Source organism: Rhinopithecus bieti, unplaced genomic scaffold, assembly GCF_001698545.2.
Source record: "Rhinopithecus bieti isolate Rb0 unplaced genomic scaffold, ASM169854v2 scaffold_21155, whole genome shotgun sequence".
Lineage (NCBI taxonomy): Eukaryota > Metazoa > Chordata > Mammalia > Primates > Cercopithecidae > Rhinopithecus > Rhinopithecus bieti.
The window spans coordinates 837,384-862,291 of NW_016810615.1; the positions used below are offsets into that span (position 1 = coordinate 837,384).

General features: G+C 35.5%; 1 protein-coding gene and 1 long non-coding RNA gene across 2 annotated transcripts in view; one reads left to right on the plus strand and one right to left on the minus strand.

Moving 5' to 3' along the window:
• The window catches only part of DIAPH3 (diaphanous related formin 3), a 522,774-nt gene that overhangs the window by 267,128 nt on the left and 230,738 nt on the right, over positions 1–24,908 (plus strand).
• On the minus strand, positions 8,008–23,028 carry LOC108542485 (uncharacterized). The gene is made up of 4 exons (XR_001889293.1): positions 22,904–23,028; positions 16,664–16,825; positions 11,558–11,711; positions 8,008–8,146 (listed from the first exon to the last, which is right to left on the minus strand). It is a non-coding gene; the product is annotated as an uncharacterized LOC108542485 (long non-coding RNA).

The window sequence follows — 24,908 nt, forward strand, 5'->3', positions numbered from 1 at the left end:
AAACTCCAAATAAGACACAAAAGGAAAAAGCATGATTTTCCTTATTCACAGTCTATTTTTTTTTTTTAATACTTGAGACAGAATCTTGCTCTGTCACCCAGGCTGGAGTGCAAGTGCTGCAATCTCGACTCACCACAACCTGTGCCTCCTGAGTTCAAGTGATTCTCCTGCCTCAGCCTCCTGAGTAGCTGAGACTACAGGCGCCAACCACTACACACAGCTATTTTTTTGTATTTTTAGTAGAGACGGAGTTTCAACATATTGGCCAGGCTGGTCTCGAATTCCTGACCTCAGTGATCCCCCTGCCTCTGCCTCCCAAAGTTCTGGTATTACAGATGTGAGCCACCCCACCGGGCCTGTTCTAAAACTTTTAAATTCATTGTCTTTAAGAAAACAAAAAACGTTTTTGCTTTTCAATCCAATTCTTCAGGGTATTCTCTTCCCTGCCTGCCCTTTTTCTATCTCCTTTTTTCTGTATTTCCTTGCTTGCTTTCTTTTCTATTATCTGGTCAGTTTGTCTGTTTGACACTCTATTTGCCATGTCTTCCATATGAGAATAGGTGGATAAGGGAGAATTTGCATTACATTTTAACCACAGACTATTTAGAGTGTTTGTTTTTACCTATGTTTTGACACTTGAATTAAAATAATATGTTAAGTTACAATTTTGAAATATTTCCCATATACATTAAATCTGATACCATGCAAGGTTATATGAAAATGTCTATCTAACAAGTAGCTTTTTATGTTGCCTATCATTATAGTAAAGATTTAAAACTACTTCTGTGTTCTAGTGATTCAAGAAGACTGCTCAAATTTGCAGATATTTTCAATTTACTTAAAATCGCCATGTTATGCTTTGTTAAGAATTCACATCAAAGAGCTTTGATTTACAAAGAGTGTACCTTTAGGGAGCAGCAGTTAAAACAAATGTATTCCCGGATACCAATGCCAAAGGTAATACTTTCGATTTTTTTTTTTTTTCCTGAGGCGGAGTCTCGCTCTGTCACCCAGCCTGGAGTGCAGTGGCCAGATCTCAGCTCACTGCAAGCTCCGCCTCCCGGGTTCACGCCATTCTCCTGCCTCAGCCTCCCGAGTAGCTGGGACTACAGGCGCTCGCCACCTCGCCCCGCTAGTTTTTTGTATTTTTTTTTTAGTAGAGACGGGGTTTCAGCGGGTTAGCCAGGATGGTCTTGATCTCCTGACTTCGTGATCCGCCCGTCTCGGCCTCCCAAAGTGCTGGGATTACAGGCTTGAGCCACCGCGCCCGGCCAATAGTTTTGATTTTAAGATGGGGATTGACCACTTCCCTTTCAGGACATGTCAACTCAAACTTGATCTGGAATCTACACATTCCATGCTGGTTCATACCTGAGTGCCAGTGGAATATAATTTGGAAAGAGTAATGCTGTTGAAAAACATTGCCTATAAGCAGTATGAACAATGCTTTAGTCACCTATTGATTATGACAATATACTCTTGAACAAATTGTTTTAAGTTCTGGTTTCTGTGGTACTAATATTTTAAAAGGTAATTGTATTGGTGGACAAATCAGACTGAAAGTTGAGGAACAAAATGAAATATTTTTGTTTTGTTCTATTTTTTGTCAAGTAGTAATGTTCTTAAATTTTACCTTTTTCCATTTCTATTTCTCACCATTTCCAATCTGGCTCCCACTACGTCTCAACTTCTGCTCTCCAAACAGAAGTTGGAAACCTGCTTAAAGATCCAAACAATCCTTGATAATTAACTAGACCCCCCCCAAAAAAAAAAAAAAAAACTGGACAAAGAGTGTTAGACAGTCTGGAATGTCTGAAATTTTCTGTACTCCTTTCTAGATTAAAAACTTTTGCTAACTTACTAAATAATGATATGTTTTAAGTTTATCAACATTGTATCAATAATACAGTAATTTGATGATTTTAAGAAATTGATTATAATTACCACGTGTATTTCTGTAAGTCTTCCATAATAATATTGCATTTTAAAGTAATAAACTTTTGAAATGTTTGTATAAAAAACAGGCAATTGACTTGAAGTGAACTAAACTTCAGATATCTACAAGACATCCTTGCCTTAAAAACATGTTTACTTCTTGATTTAGCCTAGATTTAAAGTACGTTAGCAATGTACTAATCATTTTTACCTCAGAAGTCATCACACAGTTAGAAATAAGAAAAAGTCAAGAGTTTGGGTTAACGTTAGTGCTTTCCCAGCTCCAAATAGGACCAAAGCTTGACTTTTCATTTGTTTTTCACTGAATAAAAATTAGCTCTTAACTCTTTCGTCTTTAAGTTCCATAGACTGATGTTGTGATTTCTAGCAATTTCATTTGAACAAAAATCAGTTAAAATTCTACAATTTTTACTTGCCACTAAATTTAAGTTTTCTTTTATCCAGTTATGTGAATTCATTAATTTGATTCATATTAATTACAAATTTTTCTGAAAAGTTGTGTTTATTTAAACTGACACCCAAACTTGAGACAGTAGATTAAATTCAGTCAAGTTGCTTGCATTATATAATCAACTTTAATTCCCCATAAGAATTAGTTAAAAAACATAAGGTGTAGCTCCACCGGGACATTAATGTTTATTTATGTTATTTTCTTTTTCATAGGCAGGGTGTTAAAGTAACACATCTAAAATATTAGTAACCAATGTCAATTAAGGTCAATTAGCATATATAGTTTGTATACTGGAAAAGTCTTACTTTTTTTTGTGTGTGTGAGACAGAGTCTAGCTCTGTCACCAGGCTGGAGTGCAGTGGTGTGATCTTGGCTCACTGCAACCTCTGCCTCCTGGGTTCAAGTGATTCTCCTGCCTCAGCTACCCTAGTAGCTGGAACTACAGATGCACACCACCAAGCCCAGGTAATTTTTTTTTTGTATTTTTAGTAGACATGGGGTTTCACTATGTTGGCCAGGATGATCTTAATCTCTTGACCTTATGATCCGCCCACCTCGGTCTCCCAAGGTGCTGGGATTACAGGTGTGAGCCACTGCGCCCGGCCATATATCTTACTTTTATCATGTATTACTTAGATACAGTTTTCCAGGGCTCTATATCCTATAGAATATGGTATGCAAATTTACTATAGGAACTATTATGTCAATTTCTATTAACTTGTATATCCTTGAAACTTCTAACCACTAAACCATGTAATATTCTTTTTTTTCATGTTTTCTGTAATATAGACTTTATGTTCATATTTATGCCTCTGTTGAAATTGGAAGCAAAATTATTTAATGCTGATATTACCTCTCTTTCTAATTAAGAGTCTTAAATGTATATGTAGTAGACATGGATACTTTTTGTGGTACTCAGTTCTTAGTCGTTCATCTGTCACTTATATAGTGGTTCAGAAACTTTAGTTACCTTCTTAAACTGATCTCCTTGTGGTTCTTGTGACTGACCATGCACTCATTTGATCAGGATAGCTCTCAAGTGTTCTAGGACTGATCATCCGTGTGTGGGATGAAGTAGTGCTGGTGACATGTGGTCGTAGGTTGGCTTGTACCTGTTAGGATTGAAATCCAGTTATATGATTTCAAGGCCTTAGAGCTTAATTATATTATTGACTTTTTTTTTGTATATGATCATATATTTATTTATCCTATGTTTTCTAGGAGATTTTGGTATATGAAAAGTAACACATCAAAAATCCAATAACTCTCATTTCATGCTAAAAGACTAAGGATCCTGGCCAAATGGTGTTTTAGAGGAGTGCCCTGAGAGTTGGTCTACCTCATATAGTGGCTTGTAATGAATAAGGCCATTTACATGCTGTTTTTGTTTGTTTAGGTTCTGGGCAGAGGACACTGAATACTGACTGATGTGCTTAATTTGAAATATTCTTTTCCCTGGACAGTCCAGGACAAAATTTTCTTGTGGAGAAATTGATTTATATTTGAGAGGCAATAGCCTTCTCTTTTACTCAGCTTAATTTTCTATCACTAGATTAACAAATGAAAATATACTTTGTCATTAATTGGAGTCATTGCTTGTGTCTCTTCTTGGATTCTTTCCATCCCTGTTTATACCCAACACCTTCTCGTCCATCTTTCCAAAATATTACCTACTTACCAAAGGTTGGTTCCGGTGGAGTAGAGCCTGACTTTAGTTGTATGACTGCATTTCTTGTATTTGTAGGCTTTCTTTGATCAATAAGCTATTAGGTAAAATCACTGTGCTCACAGTGGCATGATTTAACTGTGAGAAATGATTTATGTAAATATACAGTAGGATCAGAAGATTAGCTGAAGTTTGGAAAGAGGCCTAAAAATTTGCAGTTGAAGCTTGGTGTACTAGACTTTCTTTGATTAAAAATTCTAGGTTTTTGAGTATTTGTCTCTGCGTTATTTAATTCTGTTAAGCTTCCTGTTCTTCAAAGAAATCAAACATTTATAGGAAGATTGAATCGAACAGGTGTCCTGTTTGTGTGCTGTATTTTGATCTGCCACCATTTGGTGTCACTGTAGGGCAGGACTTTTAAACTTTGTGCAGCTGAGGCCTTTTTAATGAAAAATGTTGTAGGAAGTTCATGCGTATCTCCCTGCATTAAAAATCCCTCACTTTAAAATACATCATATATTCTCGTTGTAAAACATTCAAATAACATAAAAATATTGAATACAACGTAGATATCCACTGTATCCCACTGCCTCATTTCATTCCACACAAATGATCATTTTTAACAATCTGTTGGACTTCTAATTCCATTTCTATGTATTTACCAATGTGTGTGTGTTCATATGAACATTAAAAAAAATCCATTGTTCTGAAACTTTTTGGCTGTGTCATATGTTTTGAATATGTTTTTCATGTTGTACTGTTTTAAATTCTTGCATTGTATTTCATAGCCCATATTATGATTTTTCCTTTTAATCATTCTCTTAATGAAGGACACTTAGCTGTAGTTTCCCCCCCTACCTCAGGTTTTCAAAAAAATAATTCTGTATGCATCTTTATATATGTATTTGAAGGCAGTGCATTAGTATTGCACATGGTCTGGGTTTAAATCCTAGCTGTACCTCTTCCTAGCTATACAATCTTTGGAAGTTACTCATTTTTTTGTACTTCCGTTTTCTTGTTTATGAAGTAGGACTATTTTAGTTTCCTATTGCTGCTATAATCAATTAACTACAAACTTAGTGGCTTAAAACAACACAAGTTTATGATCTTACAATTCTGGACATCAGTAGTCCAAAATGGTTTAACTTGGGTGCATTCCTTCTGAGGACTCTAGGGGAAAAATTTATTTCCTTGCTTTTTCCAGCTTTGAGAATCTGCTTGCATTCCTTGGCTCATGGTTCAGCATGCTCTGACTTCTATTTTTGTTGTAACAACCCCTTCTCTTACCCTCCTGCTTCCCTTATAAGGACCCTGTGATTATATTGGGCCTTCCCAGATAATGCAAAATAATCTTCCCCATCTCAGGATCCTTAATGACCTCTGCAAATTCCCTTTTGCTAGGTAAGGTAACACATTCAAAAGTTTCGGGTATTAGGACATGGATATCTTTGAGGGACATTATTTTGTCGGTAACAGGGACAATAATAGTGCCTACCTACTTTGTATCGTTCTGAGTATTAAATAAATTGAGAGTGAATAGGTGTAAATCATCTCACAATCATAGTCTTTGAATTGCTAAATTGAAAGACCTTTTTAATCTTGCTAGTTACTGTCAAATTGTCTTTCAATAAGACATGTGAACTTATACTTTTTTTGTTTTTTTTTTTTTTGGAGATGGAGTCTCACTCTGTCACCCAGGCTGGAGTGCAGTGGTGCGATCTTGGCTCACTGCAAGCTCCGTCTTCCGGGTTCACGCCATTCTCCTGCCTCAACCTCCTGAGTAGCTGGAACTACAGGCGCCCAGCATCATGCCCAACTAATTTTTTGTATTTTTAGTAGAGATGGGTTTTCACTGTGTTAGCCAGGATGGTCTCGATCTCCTGACCTCATGATCTGCCCGCCTCGGCCTCCCAAAGTGCTGAGATTACGGGCGTGAGCCACCACTCCTGGCGGAGTTTACCCTTTTATGAATAGTGTAAGTGAGGATTCTTTTCCTTGCATAATCACTGATATTGTTTTTCTTTTTTGGTTGGTGACTTTTATTTTACTTATTTCATATTTCCTGGTTATTAAATGAGATTGAAGCAGTTATTATATATTTATTGGTTGTTTATATTTTTTCTTAGAATTGCTTATTAATATTATTTTCCTATTTTATTGCCTTATAGATTGTAAGAGCTCCTTATATATTCCATAGTGCTACTCTTGTAAATATTTGCAGTTTTTCTCACTGCCTCTTACTTGTCTTTTTACTTTTATTTATGATGTCTGCTGTATCTTGCATCTTTGAAGTTTGGTTTTAAAAGTGAATTAAAATAAAGAAGATCTGTATAACTCTCTTAACGATAGAGATGTGATTTTTTTAGGGACACATTGGTCCTTTGTACATGATAGGTGCATGGAAAATAGCAGTTGATTAATTCTTTAATTTGATTAAATAGAGGATCTTGTAAAGATGTAAAATGGAGAATGAAATGCCCCTAAATGAGTTTCACTGACTCTAAATTCCTTCAGTTGCTCCCCGAGACTTTCACACTGATAACCAAAATTCTTAGAATAGCATTAGAACTTTTAAAAAAAAGTATCATTTAGGTAAACTGATACAATAAATGGCATGTATTTGAAGTGTAGCAGCTGATTAATTTTGACATATGAAAACATCCATGAAATAATTACAACAGTCAAGATAATGAACATACCCATTACCCTTAGATGTTTCCTCAGGCTCATCTCTAATCCCGTCCTTCCCACCCGGCATCACGTCTTCAAATGAAGCAGTTCTTGCCATTCACCTTCTACCTCCTATCTTACTTTTTTCTCTCTGCTTCATCATTGCTAGACAATTTGTTGAGCTCTGAAAGCATCATGCTGAAGCCTGTCAATATTCCGTCTTTCCCTTCTTTCCCCTTTGAGGAAGCCTCTTTGGGGAGCTTCCCCTAACACTTCATTCTATACAAAATTCAGCATCTTTCCTCTTTGTTACCACAGAACCCTGTGCATATCTCTAAATAGCTTGTATTATACTGGAATATAAGTGTGATTTTACAAGTCACAGTCTTCATTTGTTCTCTGAACTTTTTGACAGGCTAGAGTGTATTGTGCTCATCTTTCTATTCACAGCACATGGCACATCTACTGGCACATAGTGCCACATAATATATACATATAGGTTAAGTGAATGTAAGAAATAAGGAAGTGTTGAACAGAAAGGATGGAAAAAATATAACAAGAACAATAAAATGAAAACAGTGTTTTTAAAAATCATGTTGAGTATTTTGATATTTTGTTAAAATGAATCTGTAGATGATTTCTCTGTGAGTGAAAATGGGTTAATTCAAAAGTAGACCAAGAAATCAATAACTTGGTGCATAATTCACTGTGTTTTTTTTTTTTTTTTTAAAGAACAGAACTTAAACCCTAAGTGATCTTGCCATTTAACTTGTAGGTTTGTCTAGTACAACACCTTACATTGAGCGTTTTCCTGATCTTTACCTCAGAAAGCCGTGTTGTTTTGAGTGTGACTACTCATGGCACTCTATACAAATACTTGTTTTAGTACTTAGTGGTTTTATTTCATAAAAGATGTTGAAGAAATTGTGATTTGGTATAAGAATCATGGCTTACTGAAACACTTGTAAAAAACATTAACCAAGATAGGTGAAAGGATATCTCCACCAAACCAACGCTTTCCCAGACTAAATATCTCCAGGTCTTCCTTGCATTCCTTAGGTGTTGAATATTTCAAGGCTTTGCAAATATCCAGATACAAAATCAGTCATGTTTCCCAGAGTTCAATCTCCTAACAAAAGGCAAACAGTTACTCTGATATTTTTTTTTTCAAGAACCCATTTTGGTTTCTTGTAATTACTACTGCCTTATCTCTAATAATTCATCTTTGATCTTGTCTGTCAGTTACATAAATTGTACCAGTCTGAAGTTGGCAGAATCTACCGTCTTCTCTTCCTGGAAAAGAGAAGTTCCTTTCATCCACTGCTACTGCTTTGTCCAGTTGTCCAAGGTCCCTCAAGTTCCATGATGCTTTAGACAGCCATTTGGTAATCTCCTCTGGAAATCTTTCATTACACAGTGAGAACATTTGTTTGAAATAATAGACTATTATTTCATAACCTATATTTTTAGCTATTTTAAATCTTAGAGGTATGTATCTTAAAATCATAAGCATTCAGTCATTGTTTTCAGTTATTTTTGTCACTTTATTTTTATTTTATTTTTTGAAGACAATTTCACTTTGCTGCCTGGGCTGGAGTGCAGTGGCATGATCGTGGCTCACTGCAACCTGCGCCTCCCTGGTTCAAGCGATTCCCATGCCTCAGCCACCCGAGTAGCTAGGATTACAGGTGTGTGCCACCATGCTTGGCTAAATTTATTGAATTTTTAGTAGCGATGGGGTTTCACCGAGTTGGCCAGGCTTGTCTTGAACTCCTGACCTCAAGGGATCTGCCTGCCTTGGCCTCCCAAAGTGCTAGGACTATAAAGAAATACCTGGCACTGAGTAATTTATAAAAAAAATAGTTTAATTGGTTTACAGTTCTGCAAGCTGTTTAGGAAGCATGGCAACATCAGCTTCTGGGAAAGCCTCAGGAAAACTTATGATTGTGGTGGAAGGTGTAGGGGAAGCAGGCATGTCTTACATGGCCAGAGCAGGAGTATGGTGGGAGGGAGGTGCAACACACTTTTAAACAGCCGGATCTCCTGAGAACTCTTATCATAAGAACAGCACCAAAGGGTGAAATCTGCCCCCATGATCCAGTCACCTTCCACCAGGCCTTCATTTCTAACATTAGGAATTACAATTTGACTTGGGATTTGGGTAGAGGCTCAAATCCAAACCATATCAACCATACACATTTTTTCTTTATGTGTTTAACAGTCCAAAATAATGTGTAATCCATTCATTGATTTAACCAAATATACTGACATTCATGAAAATTAGAGGCTTTTTAATGGTGAAACTTAACATTGCTTTTACTGCTGATAGGTTGGGTATACTTAAGAACTTTGTACATTTTTATTTGCACTCTCATTAGGTGATTCTGGGGAAATGCCTCCTGGTAGCAACTATTCCAGTAGTGTATGTTTCAGTCTTAGGATGTTTTAGGGACTTGGATTCTGTTGGATGAACTTAAACTTTGAGTTTGTATTGGTAGACTGTACCATTGTCTGATAAATTTTCTTTGATTACTTTGTCTCCTTGATTCAGCAATAATTTATTCATCTTTTGACAAATACATATTGAACACCTACTGTGTGCTAGGTATTGCTGAAGACTCTGAGTTTAATGCGAAGATCTTTCCCTTAGACCTTATTTGTCTTATATTTTCATTGGAGATGGTAATAATATATGCATAAATAATAATGTAATATCAGATAGTAGTGAATGCTCTGCAGGAAGTGGTAGGATGAGTGTGTTTGTGTGTGCAAGTTGCATGGTTAGGAAGGACTTTGGGAAGAGGTAAGAGTTGAGCAGAAGGCTGAGTGGCTTTAGTTAGAGGTGTGGATATCTCAAGGAAGCATGTTATAGACAGAGGAGACCACAAACACCAAGGCCTTGAGGGATAAGTGAGTTTGGCTATGTGAGGCCAGTGGCTGTGGCAGAGGAGACTAGGGAGATGGTGGGAGATGGTATAAAGAGGCCACCAGGGCCTTGATCATGCGTGGCCTTGCAGCCATAGTGTGAGAATCATGGATTTTATTCTAAGAAAGCTTTTATTCTAAGGAAGCTGTTAGTGAGTTATAAACAAAGGGGTGAAATGATCAGACTGATGCTATAGAAGTGTTATGCTTGTAGCTATATGGAGAAGCAGATAGTAGGGTGAGGTGAGGAATATAATTAAAGCCAGTGACTGATTAACATGCTGTTTCAATGATCTCATTAATAGTGTGTGAATTAGTGGTAGCTTGACAGACTTGGCAGCAGTGTCATTGGTGAGAAGTAGATTCTGGATGATTTTGAAAGAGGGAAGTAGAGTTTCTGACAGATTGGATTTGAGATATAGGAGGAATCATGAATAACTTCACGGTTCTTAGGCTGTAGAATTAGATAAGAGTTTTATAGAAATGAAGGAAAGTCTTGAAAGAGAAGCAGATTATGGAAGGCAAAATAACTGTTGACCTCTAAGTAGACATATGAAGTATGCATTTGGGGGTATAAGCTGGGAGTTCAGGGATGGAGTTATAAATTTGGAAGCTGGTAGCATACAGGTCACATGCAAAGTTATAGGAGTGGATGAGATCACTGAGGGTGTGAATTAGAAATATAACGCAAGAGGCAGTGAAAGGCAAGGTGAAATATGCAAACCTTACTGTTTTTCTCAGTCTTCTCTCTGGAGCGGGGCACACCATCAGCAAGGTTTTGTTTGTTTTTGCTGCTGGTTACCACCTCTCAAAGGACAATTGCAAGCCCTTATCTAGGGAACTCTACAAGTTGATTTTATAATATGACATTATTGCAGTTTGTTTCAAAAGCTAACCATGAGTTGGGGTGAGAGTGATATTCGGCATTTGTAGGGTATATAATTCATCGGGGACATTTAGAAAGAAGCTAGTGGTCATGAGAATGTGTTTCTGTGCAGTGAAAGGAAAAAAAAAAAAACTGCTTTTGCCTCCAGACCTTGTTCTCATATAGAAGAAAATGGAATAATCTCTAATACATCATGATAATAAATATATAGTTCCTATATTATGAACTAAGACGAAGTTAAAATGCCAGAAGTGTGCAGGCATATTCCTTGATAAAATAACTCTCATTTAATCAAGGGATTGAGTTCATTTAGTTCAAATCTCCATCAAAATAGTAATATCAAATCCTGCCGTTACAGGGAAAAATCACTCACATGCTGCCAATTGTGTTCTCTGTAGAGTGGGAGGATAAGTGGAATTGAGCTCTGAATGAATTCTCTTATGAGCTTTTGTTACTCTTGTTCCCTTGAAATTAGTAGAATGTCAGCTATATTAAATAACTCTGCAATTCTTTAATTTATTAGAACTAATAAAACACAGCATGATCAGAATGATATGCTATTCCCTTGAGCTGCTAATACTGGTGAGTTTCTCAAAAAGTTTGAAATCTCAACTGTGACTTATATTGATCTCTCTTCTTTTTAATTGATGGTAAAAGATACAAAATTTTGCTTGTGTTTTGTATCACATGCATGTAAAATTTGTGAAAGAATTTGATATAGCATCTCAAGTTATATTTAACACAGTCTATTATTAACATAACAGCCAACGACTTCAGTCACATAATGTTCTGTTTTACCTATTACCCTACAATGGCTTCCCACCTCAGAGGAAAGTCCCGAATTCTTGTAGTGGTCTACAAGGCTCTACATAATTTGTCCCTGACTTGGTATTTCTTACTTCATCTTCTACTATTCACCCTGGCTAAGGCAACTTTAATCTTATGGCTTCTATACTGTTTCCTAAACATGCCAGTCACATTCTTGAGAATTTCTCACTTTTACCTTGCCTCCTCCAGTTATTCAAATGGCTTGTTCTCTCATTTCTTTCTGGTCTTTTTTCATAGGTCCTTTGTAGAAGTCTTCTCAAAGTACCTTCTCTGAAATTGCATAATCAGTTGCTCAGAATACTTCTTTTCCTCTTGTATTAGTCAGGGTTCTAATAGGAGTAATAGAATAGATGTATATATGAAAGGGAGTTTATTAAGGAGTTTTGACTCACCAGATTACAAGGTGAAGTCCCACAATAGGCTATCTGCAAGCTGAGGAGCAAGGAAGCCAGTGGGAGTCCCAAAGCCTCAAAAATAGGGAAGCTGGCGCTACAGCGTTTAGTCTGTGACCAAAGCCCGAGAGCCCCTGGCAAACCTGTGGTGCAGGTGCAAGAGTCCAATAGCTGAAGAGCTTGGAGTCTGATGTTCAAGGGCAGGAAGCATCCAGCACGGGAGAAAGATGGAGACCAGAAGACTTAGTCAGTCTAGTCTTTCAATGTTCCTCTGCCTACTTTTATCCTAGCCATGCTAGCAGCTGATTAGATTGTGCCCACCCAGATTGAGGGTGGGTCTGCCTCTCCTAGTCCACCTACTCAAATGTTAATCTTCTCCTTTGGCAACACTCTCAAGATATACCCAGGAACAATGCTTTGCATCATTCAATCCAATCAAGTTTTCTCGCTAGTACTCATCAGCTTATCATTTACTGTATTATGCTCTGTCCACTTACCTAGTTAGCCTGCCATAAGTATCTATGGTGGTAGGAATATTCTCTCAGGTAATCACTGGTGAATTCCTAATGCCTCAAACAATATCTGGTATTATACAATAAATACTGATGAATGAATAAGTAAATTTCCCTCAGATGCTTTATTTATTTTAAATATGAAAAACTAAAATCATTTAGCTCTTGGCTTATTGAGGCTTGCCTGGCAATATGTTCTTAGTATTGAGACTTGAATCTGGGTTAAAACAACTTTGTCTTAGTATTCCAGATACCTTCAATTGTCCTTCTTTGTGTTTCTAATCTGATTATGAAGATCTGGGTTTGTATTCTGAATTTACCACATCTAGTTATGAAACTTTGTATGAGTTTCTTACTACCTCTCAATTTTGTTTCCTTTATTTATAAAATATGCATGAATACAGAACCTGTCTCAGAGTTGTGGTGCAGTTAGGAGAGCATGCATGTGCGTTGTGTATGATGAATAGCAAATGCCCAATTATGTTAGCTGCTATCATCATTCTCTTTTTTTCTTTTTTTTTTTTTGGAGGTGGAGTCTCAGTCTGTCGCCCAGGCTGGAGTGCAGTGGCGCAATCTCTCAGCTCACTGCAACCTCCACCTCCCCAGGTTCAAATGAATCTCCTGCCTCAGCCTCCTGAGTAACTAGGATTACAGGCATGTGCCACCATGTCTGGCTAATTTTTTTCTATTTTTAGTAGAGATGGAGTTTCAGCATGTTGGCCAGGCTGGTCTTGAACTCCTGACCTCAAGTGATCTACCTGCTTCGGCCTCCCAGAGTGCTGGGATTACAGACGTGAGCCACCATGCCCAGCCTTCATTCTCTTATTTTTATTTTGCATATTTTTCTTCTCATCTGTTGTGATCTAGTTCAGCACCCACTTTCGTTTATTTTATTTTGTTTCTTTTTTTTTTTGAGATGGAGTCTTGCCCTGTTGCCCAGGCTGGAATGCAATGGCATGGTCTTGGCTCACTGTAACCTCCGCCTCTTGGGTCCAAACGATTCTCCTGCCTCAGCCTCACCAGTAGCTGCAATTAGGGTGCACACAACCATGCCCAGCTAATTTTTGTATTTTTAGTACAGACAGGGTTTCACTATGTTGGCCAAGCTGGTCTTGAACTCCTGACCTCATGATCCACCCGCCTCAGCCTTCCAAAGTGCTGGGATTACAGGCGTGAGCCACTGTGCCCGGCCAGCACCCACTTTCTTTAAGAACTATATTCCACTTTAGAGTTCGAATTTTCTCTCTCACTATTCTACGATTCTTTAGCATGTTATATATATATATGCTTTTGTTCCCATCACTGTTGTAGAGTTATTCTCTTTGTGATATAGACAACTTCATAATTCCAGATTCAGCTTAGGTCCTTTCATTTCTCATTTTGTGTGCTCTTGACCTCTGGTCAGCATTTCACCCTATTAGTTTTATCTACTTTTTGTTCTCTCTTCTGGCTCCCTTGTGCTTTTAATGTCTGACTCCTCCCTGGCTCTTTTCCCTTATCTTCTAACACTTGAATAAGAGTCCTACTCAGATGCTCTCCTCTACTCTGTCTTCTTTTGATACCCTCTTCTTTCTCAATGATTTTATGAAACACATATAATTTTTTTAATAACTCTTTTTTAATAACTCTTTTACCTTCCAGACTTTCTGTACTTTGGCTTTCAAGCAGACACAATTGATTTCAGTGAAAAGTAGCAAAGGGGATGCCATATAGAGATTGACATAAAGGTAGATACTAACTGATGAGCATTTCAGTGTGATCAATTATTGTGACTTCCAGATTTCATATTGAGACACAGTGCTGGGTTATTTATTTGCTTTTCAACAGAATGTGTTTCAAGAGTATAATCTAAATTACTAAAACAGTAATTAGAATAAGCTTCTCTTCTGATATTAGTTGCACATGTTGGGGCTAGAAATATGAGCCTTTAAATGCATTTTACATCTAACTCTCTGACTAGGTATCCCGGATTTCTCGGAATCCCCTGAAATTAAAATCAATGAGTTGTATATAACAGCCTAGTAGTTGTTATGGAAGTATGTTCAAGGACTGCCCCCCCACCCCCCGACCCGCCTCCCCACCAAAATACTGCAGTTCATGTAACTATCTGAGATACTATAAAACATCAGGTCAGCCTTCTGTTTGTAAATCATATAATGCTTTAGGATACCTAGAGGAGATTAAAATCTTACTCTACATTCCTTTAGTCTGATTAATTTTTAAAATATGGTATCTGTGACTTACGATACTCAAAAGATGATGGTTTGGATAAAGGGATCGGGGAGAGAGGTCAATTTTGGAGTTTCAGGTTAATGGCATAATATTGCATCAAATGAGCTACTATAGAGCAGACAAGAAATTACATAACAGTTATATGAAGTTTATTTAGTGATTTACAGTTCACAAAGTATGCTTATATACATGTATATGATATATTCTTTATAATAGCTCCTCAGGGTTACAAGAACAGAAACTCATATAGAATAGACTACTTATCCCAGACTCCCTCCACATGCCATAAGCAAAAGAGAAAAATTGAAACTGAGGATTTCTAAACTTACATTTCCATATTTCATTTTGTTTCTACCACACTGTGTTGTTTTTAGGCACAGAGTTCTTGATATATTTGGTAAAGGATTAGATGTACACAGGAGGTGGGAAAAAGGTAAATGAATGCAAAGGGAAAGGTTTTAAAATAGAGTTTAACTTACTTATGTTTTGTTTAGGATTGGTCTCGTCCCTATTTTCAGAAATAAAAGACCCAAATGAGAGAGGAATGCCCTGCCCATCCTTAAATGTCGACTACCTTGTCTGGCTCATTATTATTGTGGCCTGACCACCGACTTCTCTTCCCTGACCACCGACTTTCTCTATTTTCTGTCCCCAGCTTAACAAGGAAACTGGCACTCTGTGGCCAAGCACTTGAAAATTTCTCTGAGATACTCAGAATCAACTTTTAGAAGTTTTATTTAACTTTGTTCACATTGTGGCTACTGGGACATGGGGTGGTGGTGTTTTGGCCCCATATGTATTTGGTTAATTATAATCTTTGTCTGAGTTGATTTTTCTTCCCTGTTTTGCTTTTCTTATATTTTTATTTTGTATTAAATTATATGCATCATTAGACATCCTTGTCTTCCATACCAGACTTGGCTCTTTCTACAAGATAAATGTGTTTTGTCGTTTCGTTTTGTTTTTTTTTTCCTTTAACATTGGGTCAAGTTTCCTATCCTGCAAGTCTGCTGTTTTCCATTACTGCTATTTTTCTTTGTTTTCCAAGGATGCCAATTTTATATCCATGTCCAGATATTACAGTTATTTAGAAGAGCAGATACCGAATAGCCAAAGTGATTTTTTCCTGTTTAGTGAAACACTAGCACTAACTTATATGCCACCAGCATCACCACTACCAAATCATTTGATTTACTGTATTTGTCCAAATTCCTTCTGCAGGGAAAATCTAGGAATTTGTTAAAATTGTTATATGTTAGGAAAATCTTTTTTTTGTATTTATACTGTCCCACTTACAGTAATATTGACTTACATTTATGCATTAAATAGTCAAGATTTAGTAATATAAATTTTAATTTGTTTAAGGGTTCTCAGTTTGTGGCTTTATGCTGAAACTGTCATTAGGTCAGTTTTTATTCTGTCAATATTTTGTTCCTTGTTGTAGCATTATGTGTCATCTTCTTATAGTAAACTATGTAGCGTTACTGAAGTTTTATGTTGTGGACAAATGGAGTCTTTCTACCCTATTTTATCAATGTTTTCCTTTTTAAGTAGCTCCCCTTGGAATCACTAGCCACATTAAAGTGCCTAAATCATTCTGATCACTTGAATGCTGGTGTGTTCTGAAAAGATTTAAGGTTCCAGTAGCTTTGTATTATTATAAGTTTCCATGATACTGTATTTGTTTTCCTAAGTTCTGACCCAGAATTTCCAAAACATTTTATATTTTAATGTAATTAAGAGAGAACTAGTTCAGTTAGCTTCATGACAATCTTTATTTAGTGATCTGCGGTTCATTTACAGGAGTTTTTTACTGCTCAATTGTGTGTTCTATTATCATTCTATTACTTTATGTGCTTTTGGGTGGGTTGGGGAGGCTTCTTTTCTTCTCTCTCTCTCTTTTTTTTTTTTTTTCCTTGGGAGGGACAGTGTCTGCTATGGTTAGCTCCTTACTTCTTACTGAATTCTTATTACCACTTCCTTTGGAATTATCCATGATTTTGACTGCTAGCCTCACTAATGATCTCTTGTAGCAGTTAGAGACCACTGTTTCCTCAACCTGTACTTCCTAAAATGCAGGTTTCTGCCTATTTTTTTATGCCCCCGAGTCTTAATTATAGCCTCATCCTTTATTATGTCCATCACCTGAATGCCACCCGATGTCTCATCTTCAATAGGTTTTCCTTTGTCTTCCCATATTTTAGTATCTCCCATTCTGCTTTAATTGCAGATCACAGACCTGGCCCTTCTGACATCCTCAGACAATAACAACGGGCATACTTTATTACTGAAGGGCAGAGGAGTTGCCTGGAAAAAAAAAATGTATCACAGTGATTTGATCTGAATGCTCCCAAAATGCACCCACCAAATCAAAGGCTTGAAGTAAAGCATAACCCAAATACCAGATGAATTATTGAAAGGCCACCAATTTATTTTTAGAAGTCCCTGAATTAATTTTACTTGTCCTAACATGGAAACAAAGAATAAAAACTGCATGCAATCAATACTAACACAGAAAGCTGTAGTTCTTAATGGGTTTATGTTTGGAATATAGAGAAACACTTTTGTCATTAGTATTCTGGCATCAGTGAAAAACAAGAATTTGTAAAGTCGCATAGATTAAACTTAAGGCAAGGAATTAGTCATTTAAGAGTATGTGGGCAGAGTTATTGTTCAAAATATGAGCTGGTTAGCAAATATCATAGAAAAAGGTTCTCTTGTTCATTATTTTTTAATAAACTAATCTGCAACATAAAGGGCTTTTCCTGTGTCACACGGTGTGTATCTCTACCCCTGACCCTGCCTCCCTCAAAGACCATCAAAAATTTGAATGTCTACTGGTGATGTCCACTTTTCTTTTTTTTTTTCATTTTCATTTTAATTTTTTTTATTATACTTTAAGTTCTAGGGTACATGTACATAACATGTAGGTTTGTTACATATGTATACTTGTGCCATGTTGGTGTGCTGCACCCATCAAACTCGTCAGTACCCATCAAGTCAGGATGTCCGCTTTTAAAGATAGATATAAAACCATTAGCTGGCTGGAATTGCATTCAGGGATCTGACTGCATTGTTTTTTCTTTGGATCCTACCTCCCCAGCTCCAGCTTTCCCTTTTACTCTGTGACTAACTGACCTTTACCTGGTCCACTGATCAATCTTGAACATGTAGTTAATTAACCACTTGCAAGTTCAGAGGATTTAGCCAAGTGACTATAGAATGTAAGTATCACATTTGTAGCATTTTAACGAATTCTCATAATCCCTCTTTTGTTAAATAAAATTCTGAAAGTACGGCAGGGGTTGCCATGCTTATAGTGTGTTTGTTTCGTAAATGTTAATGAAATGGCAATGGAAAGCCAAATGTAAAGTAGAATAAAATCTGGTTATTAATCTTAGAACAATATTGTTGAGAAAAGATGTAATGTTAGAGTTGATGATGCTATGGTGGTTCATCATGCCATATGTATTTTTGTATTTGCCTTTTATTATTTACTGTGTTTCAGGACCTGTGCTTCGTGTTTTGAATATACTATTTTCACATAGCAGCTACTGACTCTTGTTATAAAATTAAATGAGATTTTATGTCATTCACAAGCTTCAAATACTCTAATGGTTTCTGAAACTTACTTTGTGTTATCTTAATATAGCCACTTCAGCTTTATTTTGATTAGTGATAGCATGCTATGTCTTTTTCAGTCCTTTTCCTTTTAACCTACAGTTTTATAGACAGTCTATTGATTTTGCTTTTAATCCAATCTGACCATTTCTGCCTTTTAATTGAAATGTTTAGACCATTTTAATTTAATCTGGTTATTCATATGGCAGGGTTTAAATCTAGCATCTTACTATTTATTTTCTATTTATCTCATCTATTCTTTGCTACTGTTTTTCTACCTTCTTTTGGATTGAGTATTTTTAATGAGTCTATGTTATCTTTTTTGACTTATTCACTCTTATTCTTTATTTTGCTATATTATTGGTGCTTTAGGACTTGGAGTATTTATTTTGAAAGAAATTTTAAGTCTTTTATTTAAAAAAAGTCTTTTATATCTACTTAGCTATATGCCATTTCCACTGTTATTCATATCATTGCATAAATCTAGACTTCTATCCTAAATCACTTCCTTTCTTCCTGAAGAAATGCCTTTAACATTTCTTTTAGTGCCAATGAATTCTTTCATTTTTTTCTTTGACCCTTCTAATGGTTTCCAGTTTCATGATAATTTCTAAGATAATGTAGTCTCTGTTTCTGTAATCCCAACTTTTTCTACCCTTGTCCTTTTCCACTGTTTCAGCTATGTACATTTTCTTGTTCTTGTTTTAGGTTTTTTCTTGCTGTTTCCTCTAGGGCCCAAATGCCACTTCCTTATAGAAGTTTTCATTATTATGATGCTGCACCCATCATTCTCTATCTATGTTACCCTATTTGTCATTTATTTATAGCATTTATTTTTGTTTACAATGATCTGATTTGTTTGTGGTTTTTCTATCTCTTTTTCTCCCCTTCTCCCTCTGTTTACTTATGGTATATTCCATGTGTACCAAATTCTTGTTTTTTGTTGTTGTTGTTGCTTGTTTGTTTGTTTAATATGAATCTTCAGGGCCTAAATCAGTGTTTGACACATAAATAAGGGTTCAATAAATATTTGATACACAAATGAATGAGTAAAGTTAAATCTCATTTTCATATAACCCCAGAAATAGGCATTATCATTACATAGATGAGGCAACTTTTTAACCTGTGTTCTCAGCCGGTAACTATTACAGCTCAGCTATGAACCATGGTTTTTTTTGACACTAAGGCCATGCTTCATTTCTTATGGTGGCACTCACTCTTGTGTTTCTGTTTGCTGTAGGTGCCTACTGTACTTAAAGTTGCTCTTAGTAGTGGTTTCTCTGTTTCAGTGCTTTCACAATTTATTTTTAATGGCTGAAGATTAACTTTGAGGTAAAAACTTACCTAGAATATTTAAGCAGGAACTTGAATTGATGGCTAATTCAAAGTATGTCTTTGGAACTTTTCTTAGTTTCTGCTTTTTCTAATTTGCGATTTAAAATCTAAAATCCCCACTGCACCACTAAATTCCTGCTAAAAAGTGGGGCATTTTATTTCATCATAAAATTGTGGATTGTTTTTATTTTTTTTGATGCTAATTTTTGGGTTTTTTTGGATATGGAAACATGATGCTTTCTAGTTAGACCATCTATGTAGTGTTGAAATTTTATGGCACAATCTGCTTAATTTCTTTCATTTGGAAAAACAAAACAAAACATCATTATAGTCACATACTAAATACTAGCCATGCATCATTCATTTGAAATACAGCCTAAAGCATTTTGTAGTTATAAGCAAAAAGGTCTCTTATGATTCATCACTTTGCAAACAACATTGTTTTAAGGTTGCTTTTAGATCTGACTTTCATCTAGTGCCTAAGAATCATTTTTCTGTACTCTTCAAATCTCATTATGAGGTTTGAGATTTGCTTTACCTATACTCTTGTAAGACTATTTTGGAAACATAATGGAAAAGAGGACGCTGGACTTATGGAACTAAATTACTGAAGAGTTAGGCAATTTTGTTGCAGTTGTGGCTTAAAGGGTAATTATTGTAGATATATTCTAGTTCATTTGCACTTTTATGTCATGCTCTTGAAGGTACTGTTGTTTCTGAAAGGGTCCGTAAAATTCAGTTTTAATAAAGTTGAGTAGATTCTGTATTTTTCTAGTTAGTATGCTATCTCTGTTGATACAAATGTGAAAATTTGGTGAAAATAGGTTATATACCTACTATTTACATAGCCTCGATGCAGCTCCTCATAAATTATTAATTATAAAGGAAATAAATAGTAATTTAACATTGGAAAAACTTGTGGAGAGCACCTTATACATTCATACATACATACATACATACATACATACATATATGTATATATGTGGAGAGGAAGAGAGAGAAAGAATATGATAGATTAAGTGGAGCAATATGTGGACAGCATGTTTAATTTGGGTACACGATGTTTTTTGTATTTTAAAAACAAATTATAGTAAAAAAGTTGTAAAAAAATTATGTTGACATCAACATCAGAAAACTTTAAAAATGCTTAGGAATACATATAACAAAACATATATAGACTACTAACAATGATAAAACTGGACAAAATATCCGGGTCAACTGTTTTCAGACAGTGCACAGGCAGTAGAGAAAAGCTGCAGTTCTTGAGAGAACAGAAGCTTACAAGTTTCATGAATATTCAGCCTATGGCTTGGTGACAGTTTTCCAGTTAGATCTCAGAGATTTGAGTTCTACCAGAGAATATAGTTCTCTGAGCTGAGGAGGCAAGGATCAGAATTTATGGCAGTGAAACAGCTGGTATCTACAAGGCAGAGCACTAATGGGGAAGGAATTGTGCAGAAAGGAACTCCAGTAGTCCATGTGGGTATCTACCTTGTGTCTGTGCTGGGAGCTGGAGTGTTCATACACTGAGCAAGACTAGTCAGATAGCAGCTGCTACAGGGTGAGAGTGGAACAGAGATACTAGAGGTTCAGCTTTAGACTTCTGGCTCTGCCAAATTACAGAGATCACCTTAACACTTCATTAGCATATTTGGCATTCAGTCAAATAAGGAAAAGCTGGTGCTTTAGGAAGTAGGGCCACATCCTAAAGAAAGACCTACTCTAGAGCCACCCTAATAAAACCTACATCACATCTTGATGAACTACCCAGGGAAAACAGTTTGGAGATTGAGTTTCACTAAGATGGGCTAAGAAAACAAATCTTACTTTCCACAGAGCTACACTAACAAAGTTTATAGTGAGCTGTACAACTTAAGGTGATCACCCAGTGATTGAGTTGATGGCTAAAATAAGAAAAAATAGTTTTCAATGGGTATTACAGAACTGAGAGTGGTTATATGTAAGTATTCAATATTGAATGCAATATTGAATAAAAATTAAAGAATAATAAAATAGGATGTATTGTCAAGAAAAAAAAAAGTCCAAAATGGCCCAGGTTTTGGATTTCACTTGCAAAGACAAAATATGGATACTATAAATATGTTCAAAGAACTAAAGCAAATGATCTTCAAAGAATTAAAGAAAAACATGGTCATAATTAAGAATATTTGCAGGGAAATGAAAACTTTCAGAAAATTGCTATGTAGAAATTCTTGAAAACTCAATAACTAAATTAAAATTTTAGTGTGTGGGTTTAATAGTATATTGGAGAAGGCAGAGGAGTCAGTGAAATTTGAAGGCAGTTTTATAGTGATTATTTTCTCTTAGTTATGTAGGAAGGAAGACTGAATAAAATAATAAATAACAGGTATTATTGGGTAGATATCATTCAGTCTAAAATACCTGTGATTGGAGTCCCCAAAGGAGAAAAGAGTGAGATTGTGGCTGACAAAATATTTGAAGAAATAATGGCCAAAAAATCTCATTCAGTGAAAAACATAAACAGGGTTTAAGAGGCTCAGCAGATCCCAACCAGGATTAATATAAAGAGAAAAAGATATCATGGCACAGCCTAGTAAAATTGCTGAAAACCAAAGAAAAAGAAAATGATAAAAGTATCTTGAGGGGAGGAAAAAGATAAAAGGCACAGTACATATAGGAAAACAAAGATAAAAGATTTTGCTGGCTTCACAGAAATGATAGACAGCAGAAGTAACAGAAGAGTGTTTAAAATGCAAGAAGCTCAACAGAAAGGTGTTAAAAAATATCCTGTAAACTCAGACTTCTCTATCTTTATGGATATCTTTAAAAAACAGAAGGTGACATGAAGACATTTTCAGTATTATAAAATCTGAAAGAGTTTGTGACAGTCATACCTACCCTACAAGAAATGCTAAAGGTTGTCCTTCAGGCAAAAGGGAAATATGCCAGATGGAAACTCAGATCTACAAAAAGTAATGAAGAGTACCTGAAATAGTAAATGAAACCTTTTTTTCTTATGATTTTTTTGAAAGAAAATTTGTAATAAACATACTGCAAACAGGGTTTATAATGTACATAGTGTAAAATATATGATATAATTGCACAAACGATGGTATAGAACAAATAGAATTGTGCAGAAAGGGTGAAATATGAAATCTGGAAGGGTGAGGTAGAAAATAAGAAATATGAAGAGGTACAATTTTGACTTAATAGTAATTCTAATTAGATTGATACATTACAATATATTAATCCTAGACAAACCAGAGAAAATATAAAAAGAGGTATAGTTAAGCCAGTAGATGAAATAGAATACTAAAAATTGCTTGACTAACACAAAGCAGAAAAGGGATAAAAGAGGTTGTCTTGGTCTATTTTAGCTGCTGTAACATGCTGTAACAAAATACTATAAACTGAATGGATTATAAACAACTGAAATTTATTTCTCACAGTTCTGGAAGCCAAGACTTCCATGATCAGGGTGCTGGCAGACTCCATGTTTGGTGAGGGACCACTGATTTCTGATTCATATATGTTGCCTTCTATCTGTGTTCTCAGATGATGGAGGGACAAGGCAGCTCTCTGTACCCTCTTTTATGAGAGTGCTAATCCCATTCATGAGGACTCTGCCCTCATGATCTAATCACCCCCAAAGGCCCCATGTCATAATCCTATCACACTGGTGAGTAGGTTTTCAACATTTATGTTTGGTGGGACACAAACACTCAAACCATATCAGTGGGGAAAAAAGCAGAAAGGACACATGGAAAACAAATAGTAATAAAATAAGCACATGAAAAGTATCATGGGTATGTGTGTTTCTAAGAAGGTGTCTTTCAAGGCAAACTATAAGAAATAAAGTATCAGTATACAATAACAAAAATAATAACTTGCCAGGAAGAGATAATCATCTTAAATATGTATGCCTAAAAATTGAGCATCAGAATTTATGAAGCAAAACCTGGCAGAAATAAATGGAAAAATATACAAATTCTCACTCATAATGAGACTTTAACACTCCTCTTCAAGTAAATTCTAGAAAAAATATACCAAAAAAATCAGTAAAATACTTGGAAAATCAAGATACTTCTATCATCGAACTTGTTCTGATATTTATAGAACACTATCTACAACAACTGCAAAATACACATTATTTTTAAACGCATATCAAATGTTTACCAAGGTGGACCATATGGGAATATAAAATAAGCCTCAGTAATTTTCAAAATATAGATATCTTGCAAGATATGTTTTCTCTCTATAACAGAATTAAGTTAGACGACAACAATAATAGAACATCTACCACAGTCTAAAAATTGCATAACATAATTTAAAATTACTGGTGGGCCAAAGAAAGAATTATTTTGAGCCAAATGAAAATGAAGCACTGAAAAAGAAAGCCAAATTCTCAAATTACTGGTATCAGGAATCAAAGAAGGGAATCTAGTACAGCAAAATTAGAAACTCATATCATGTATGAACATAGATGCAAAAGTTGTCAACAAAATATTTCTTGTATCAAACATTGCTGAACTTAGTAAGGAGAGTGTGTCATGACCACATGGAATTAATCCCAGGAATGCAAGGTTGGTTTTACATTTCAAAATTAATTAGTTAGCCATATTATCAGATAAAAAAAAACCAGGTTATTATGAGAAAAATCATAATCACCTAAATACATGTGAAATAAGAAGCATTTGATAGAATTCAGTCATTTTTTATGAAAAAACTCTCAACAAACTAGAAATAGAAGCAAACTTCCTCATTTTGATAAAGGATGTCCATGAAAAACCTGGAGTTATACTCAACTTAATGGTGAATGATTAGATACCTTGTCTTTTATAGTAGAGAACCTGGTAAAGGTGTCTATTTGCATTACTTCCTTTCAGCATTATAATGTACTAATCTGTGTAACAAGAAGACATAAAAGATGAGTATATGAGAGGAAAGAAAGTATACCATCTTTTTCTTTTTGTCAGCTGACCTAATTGTCCATGTGAATTCAGCAGGACATAGAGTACAGTCAACGTACCAAAAATAGTTATTTTTTTCTACAAACAGCAAAATTTAAATGAATTAAAACAGTATTATTTACAATGTCATAAAAAAAAAAAAACTAAAAATACCTTGGGATACATTTCACTAAATATGTCCAGATTTTCCACTGAAAACTGTAAGATATTGCTGAGAAAAATTAAAGAAGTTGTAAAGAAATGGTGATACATATTATGCTTATAGACTGGAAGAGTTGGTATTGTTAAGATGTCGTTTCTCCCACACATGACCTAGGAATGTCACACATTCCTAATCAAAATCCCAGCAGGTTTTATTATAGAAATTGACAAATGGTTTATAAAACTCATATGGCATGCAAAGGACATAGAATGTAGAAAACCAATTTTAAAGAAGAACAATCTTGGTGGACCTAAACTGATATGGCATCAAGGTAAAAGTT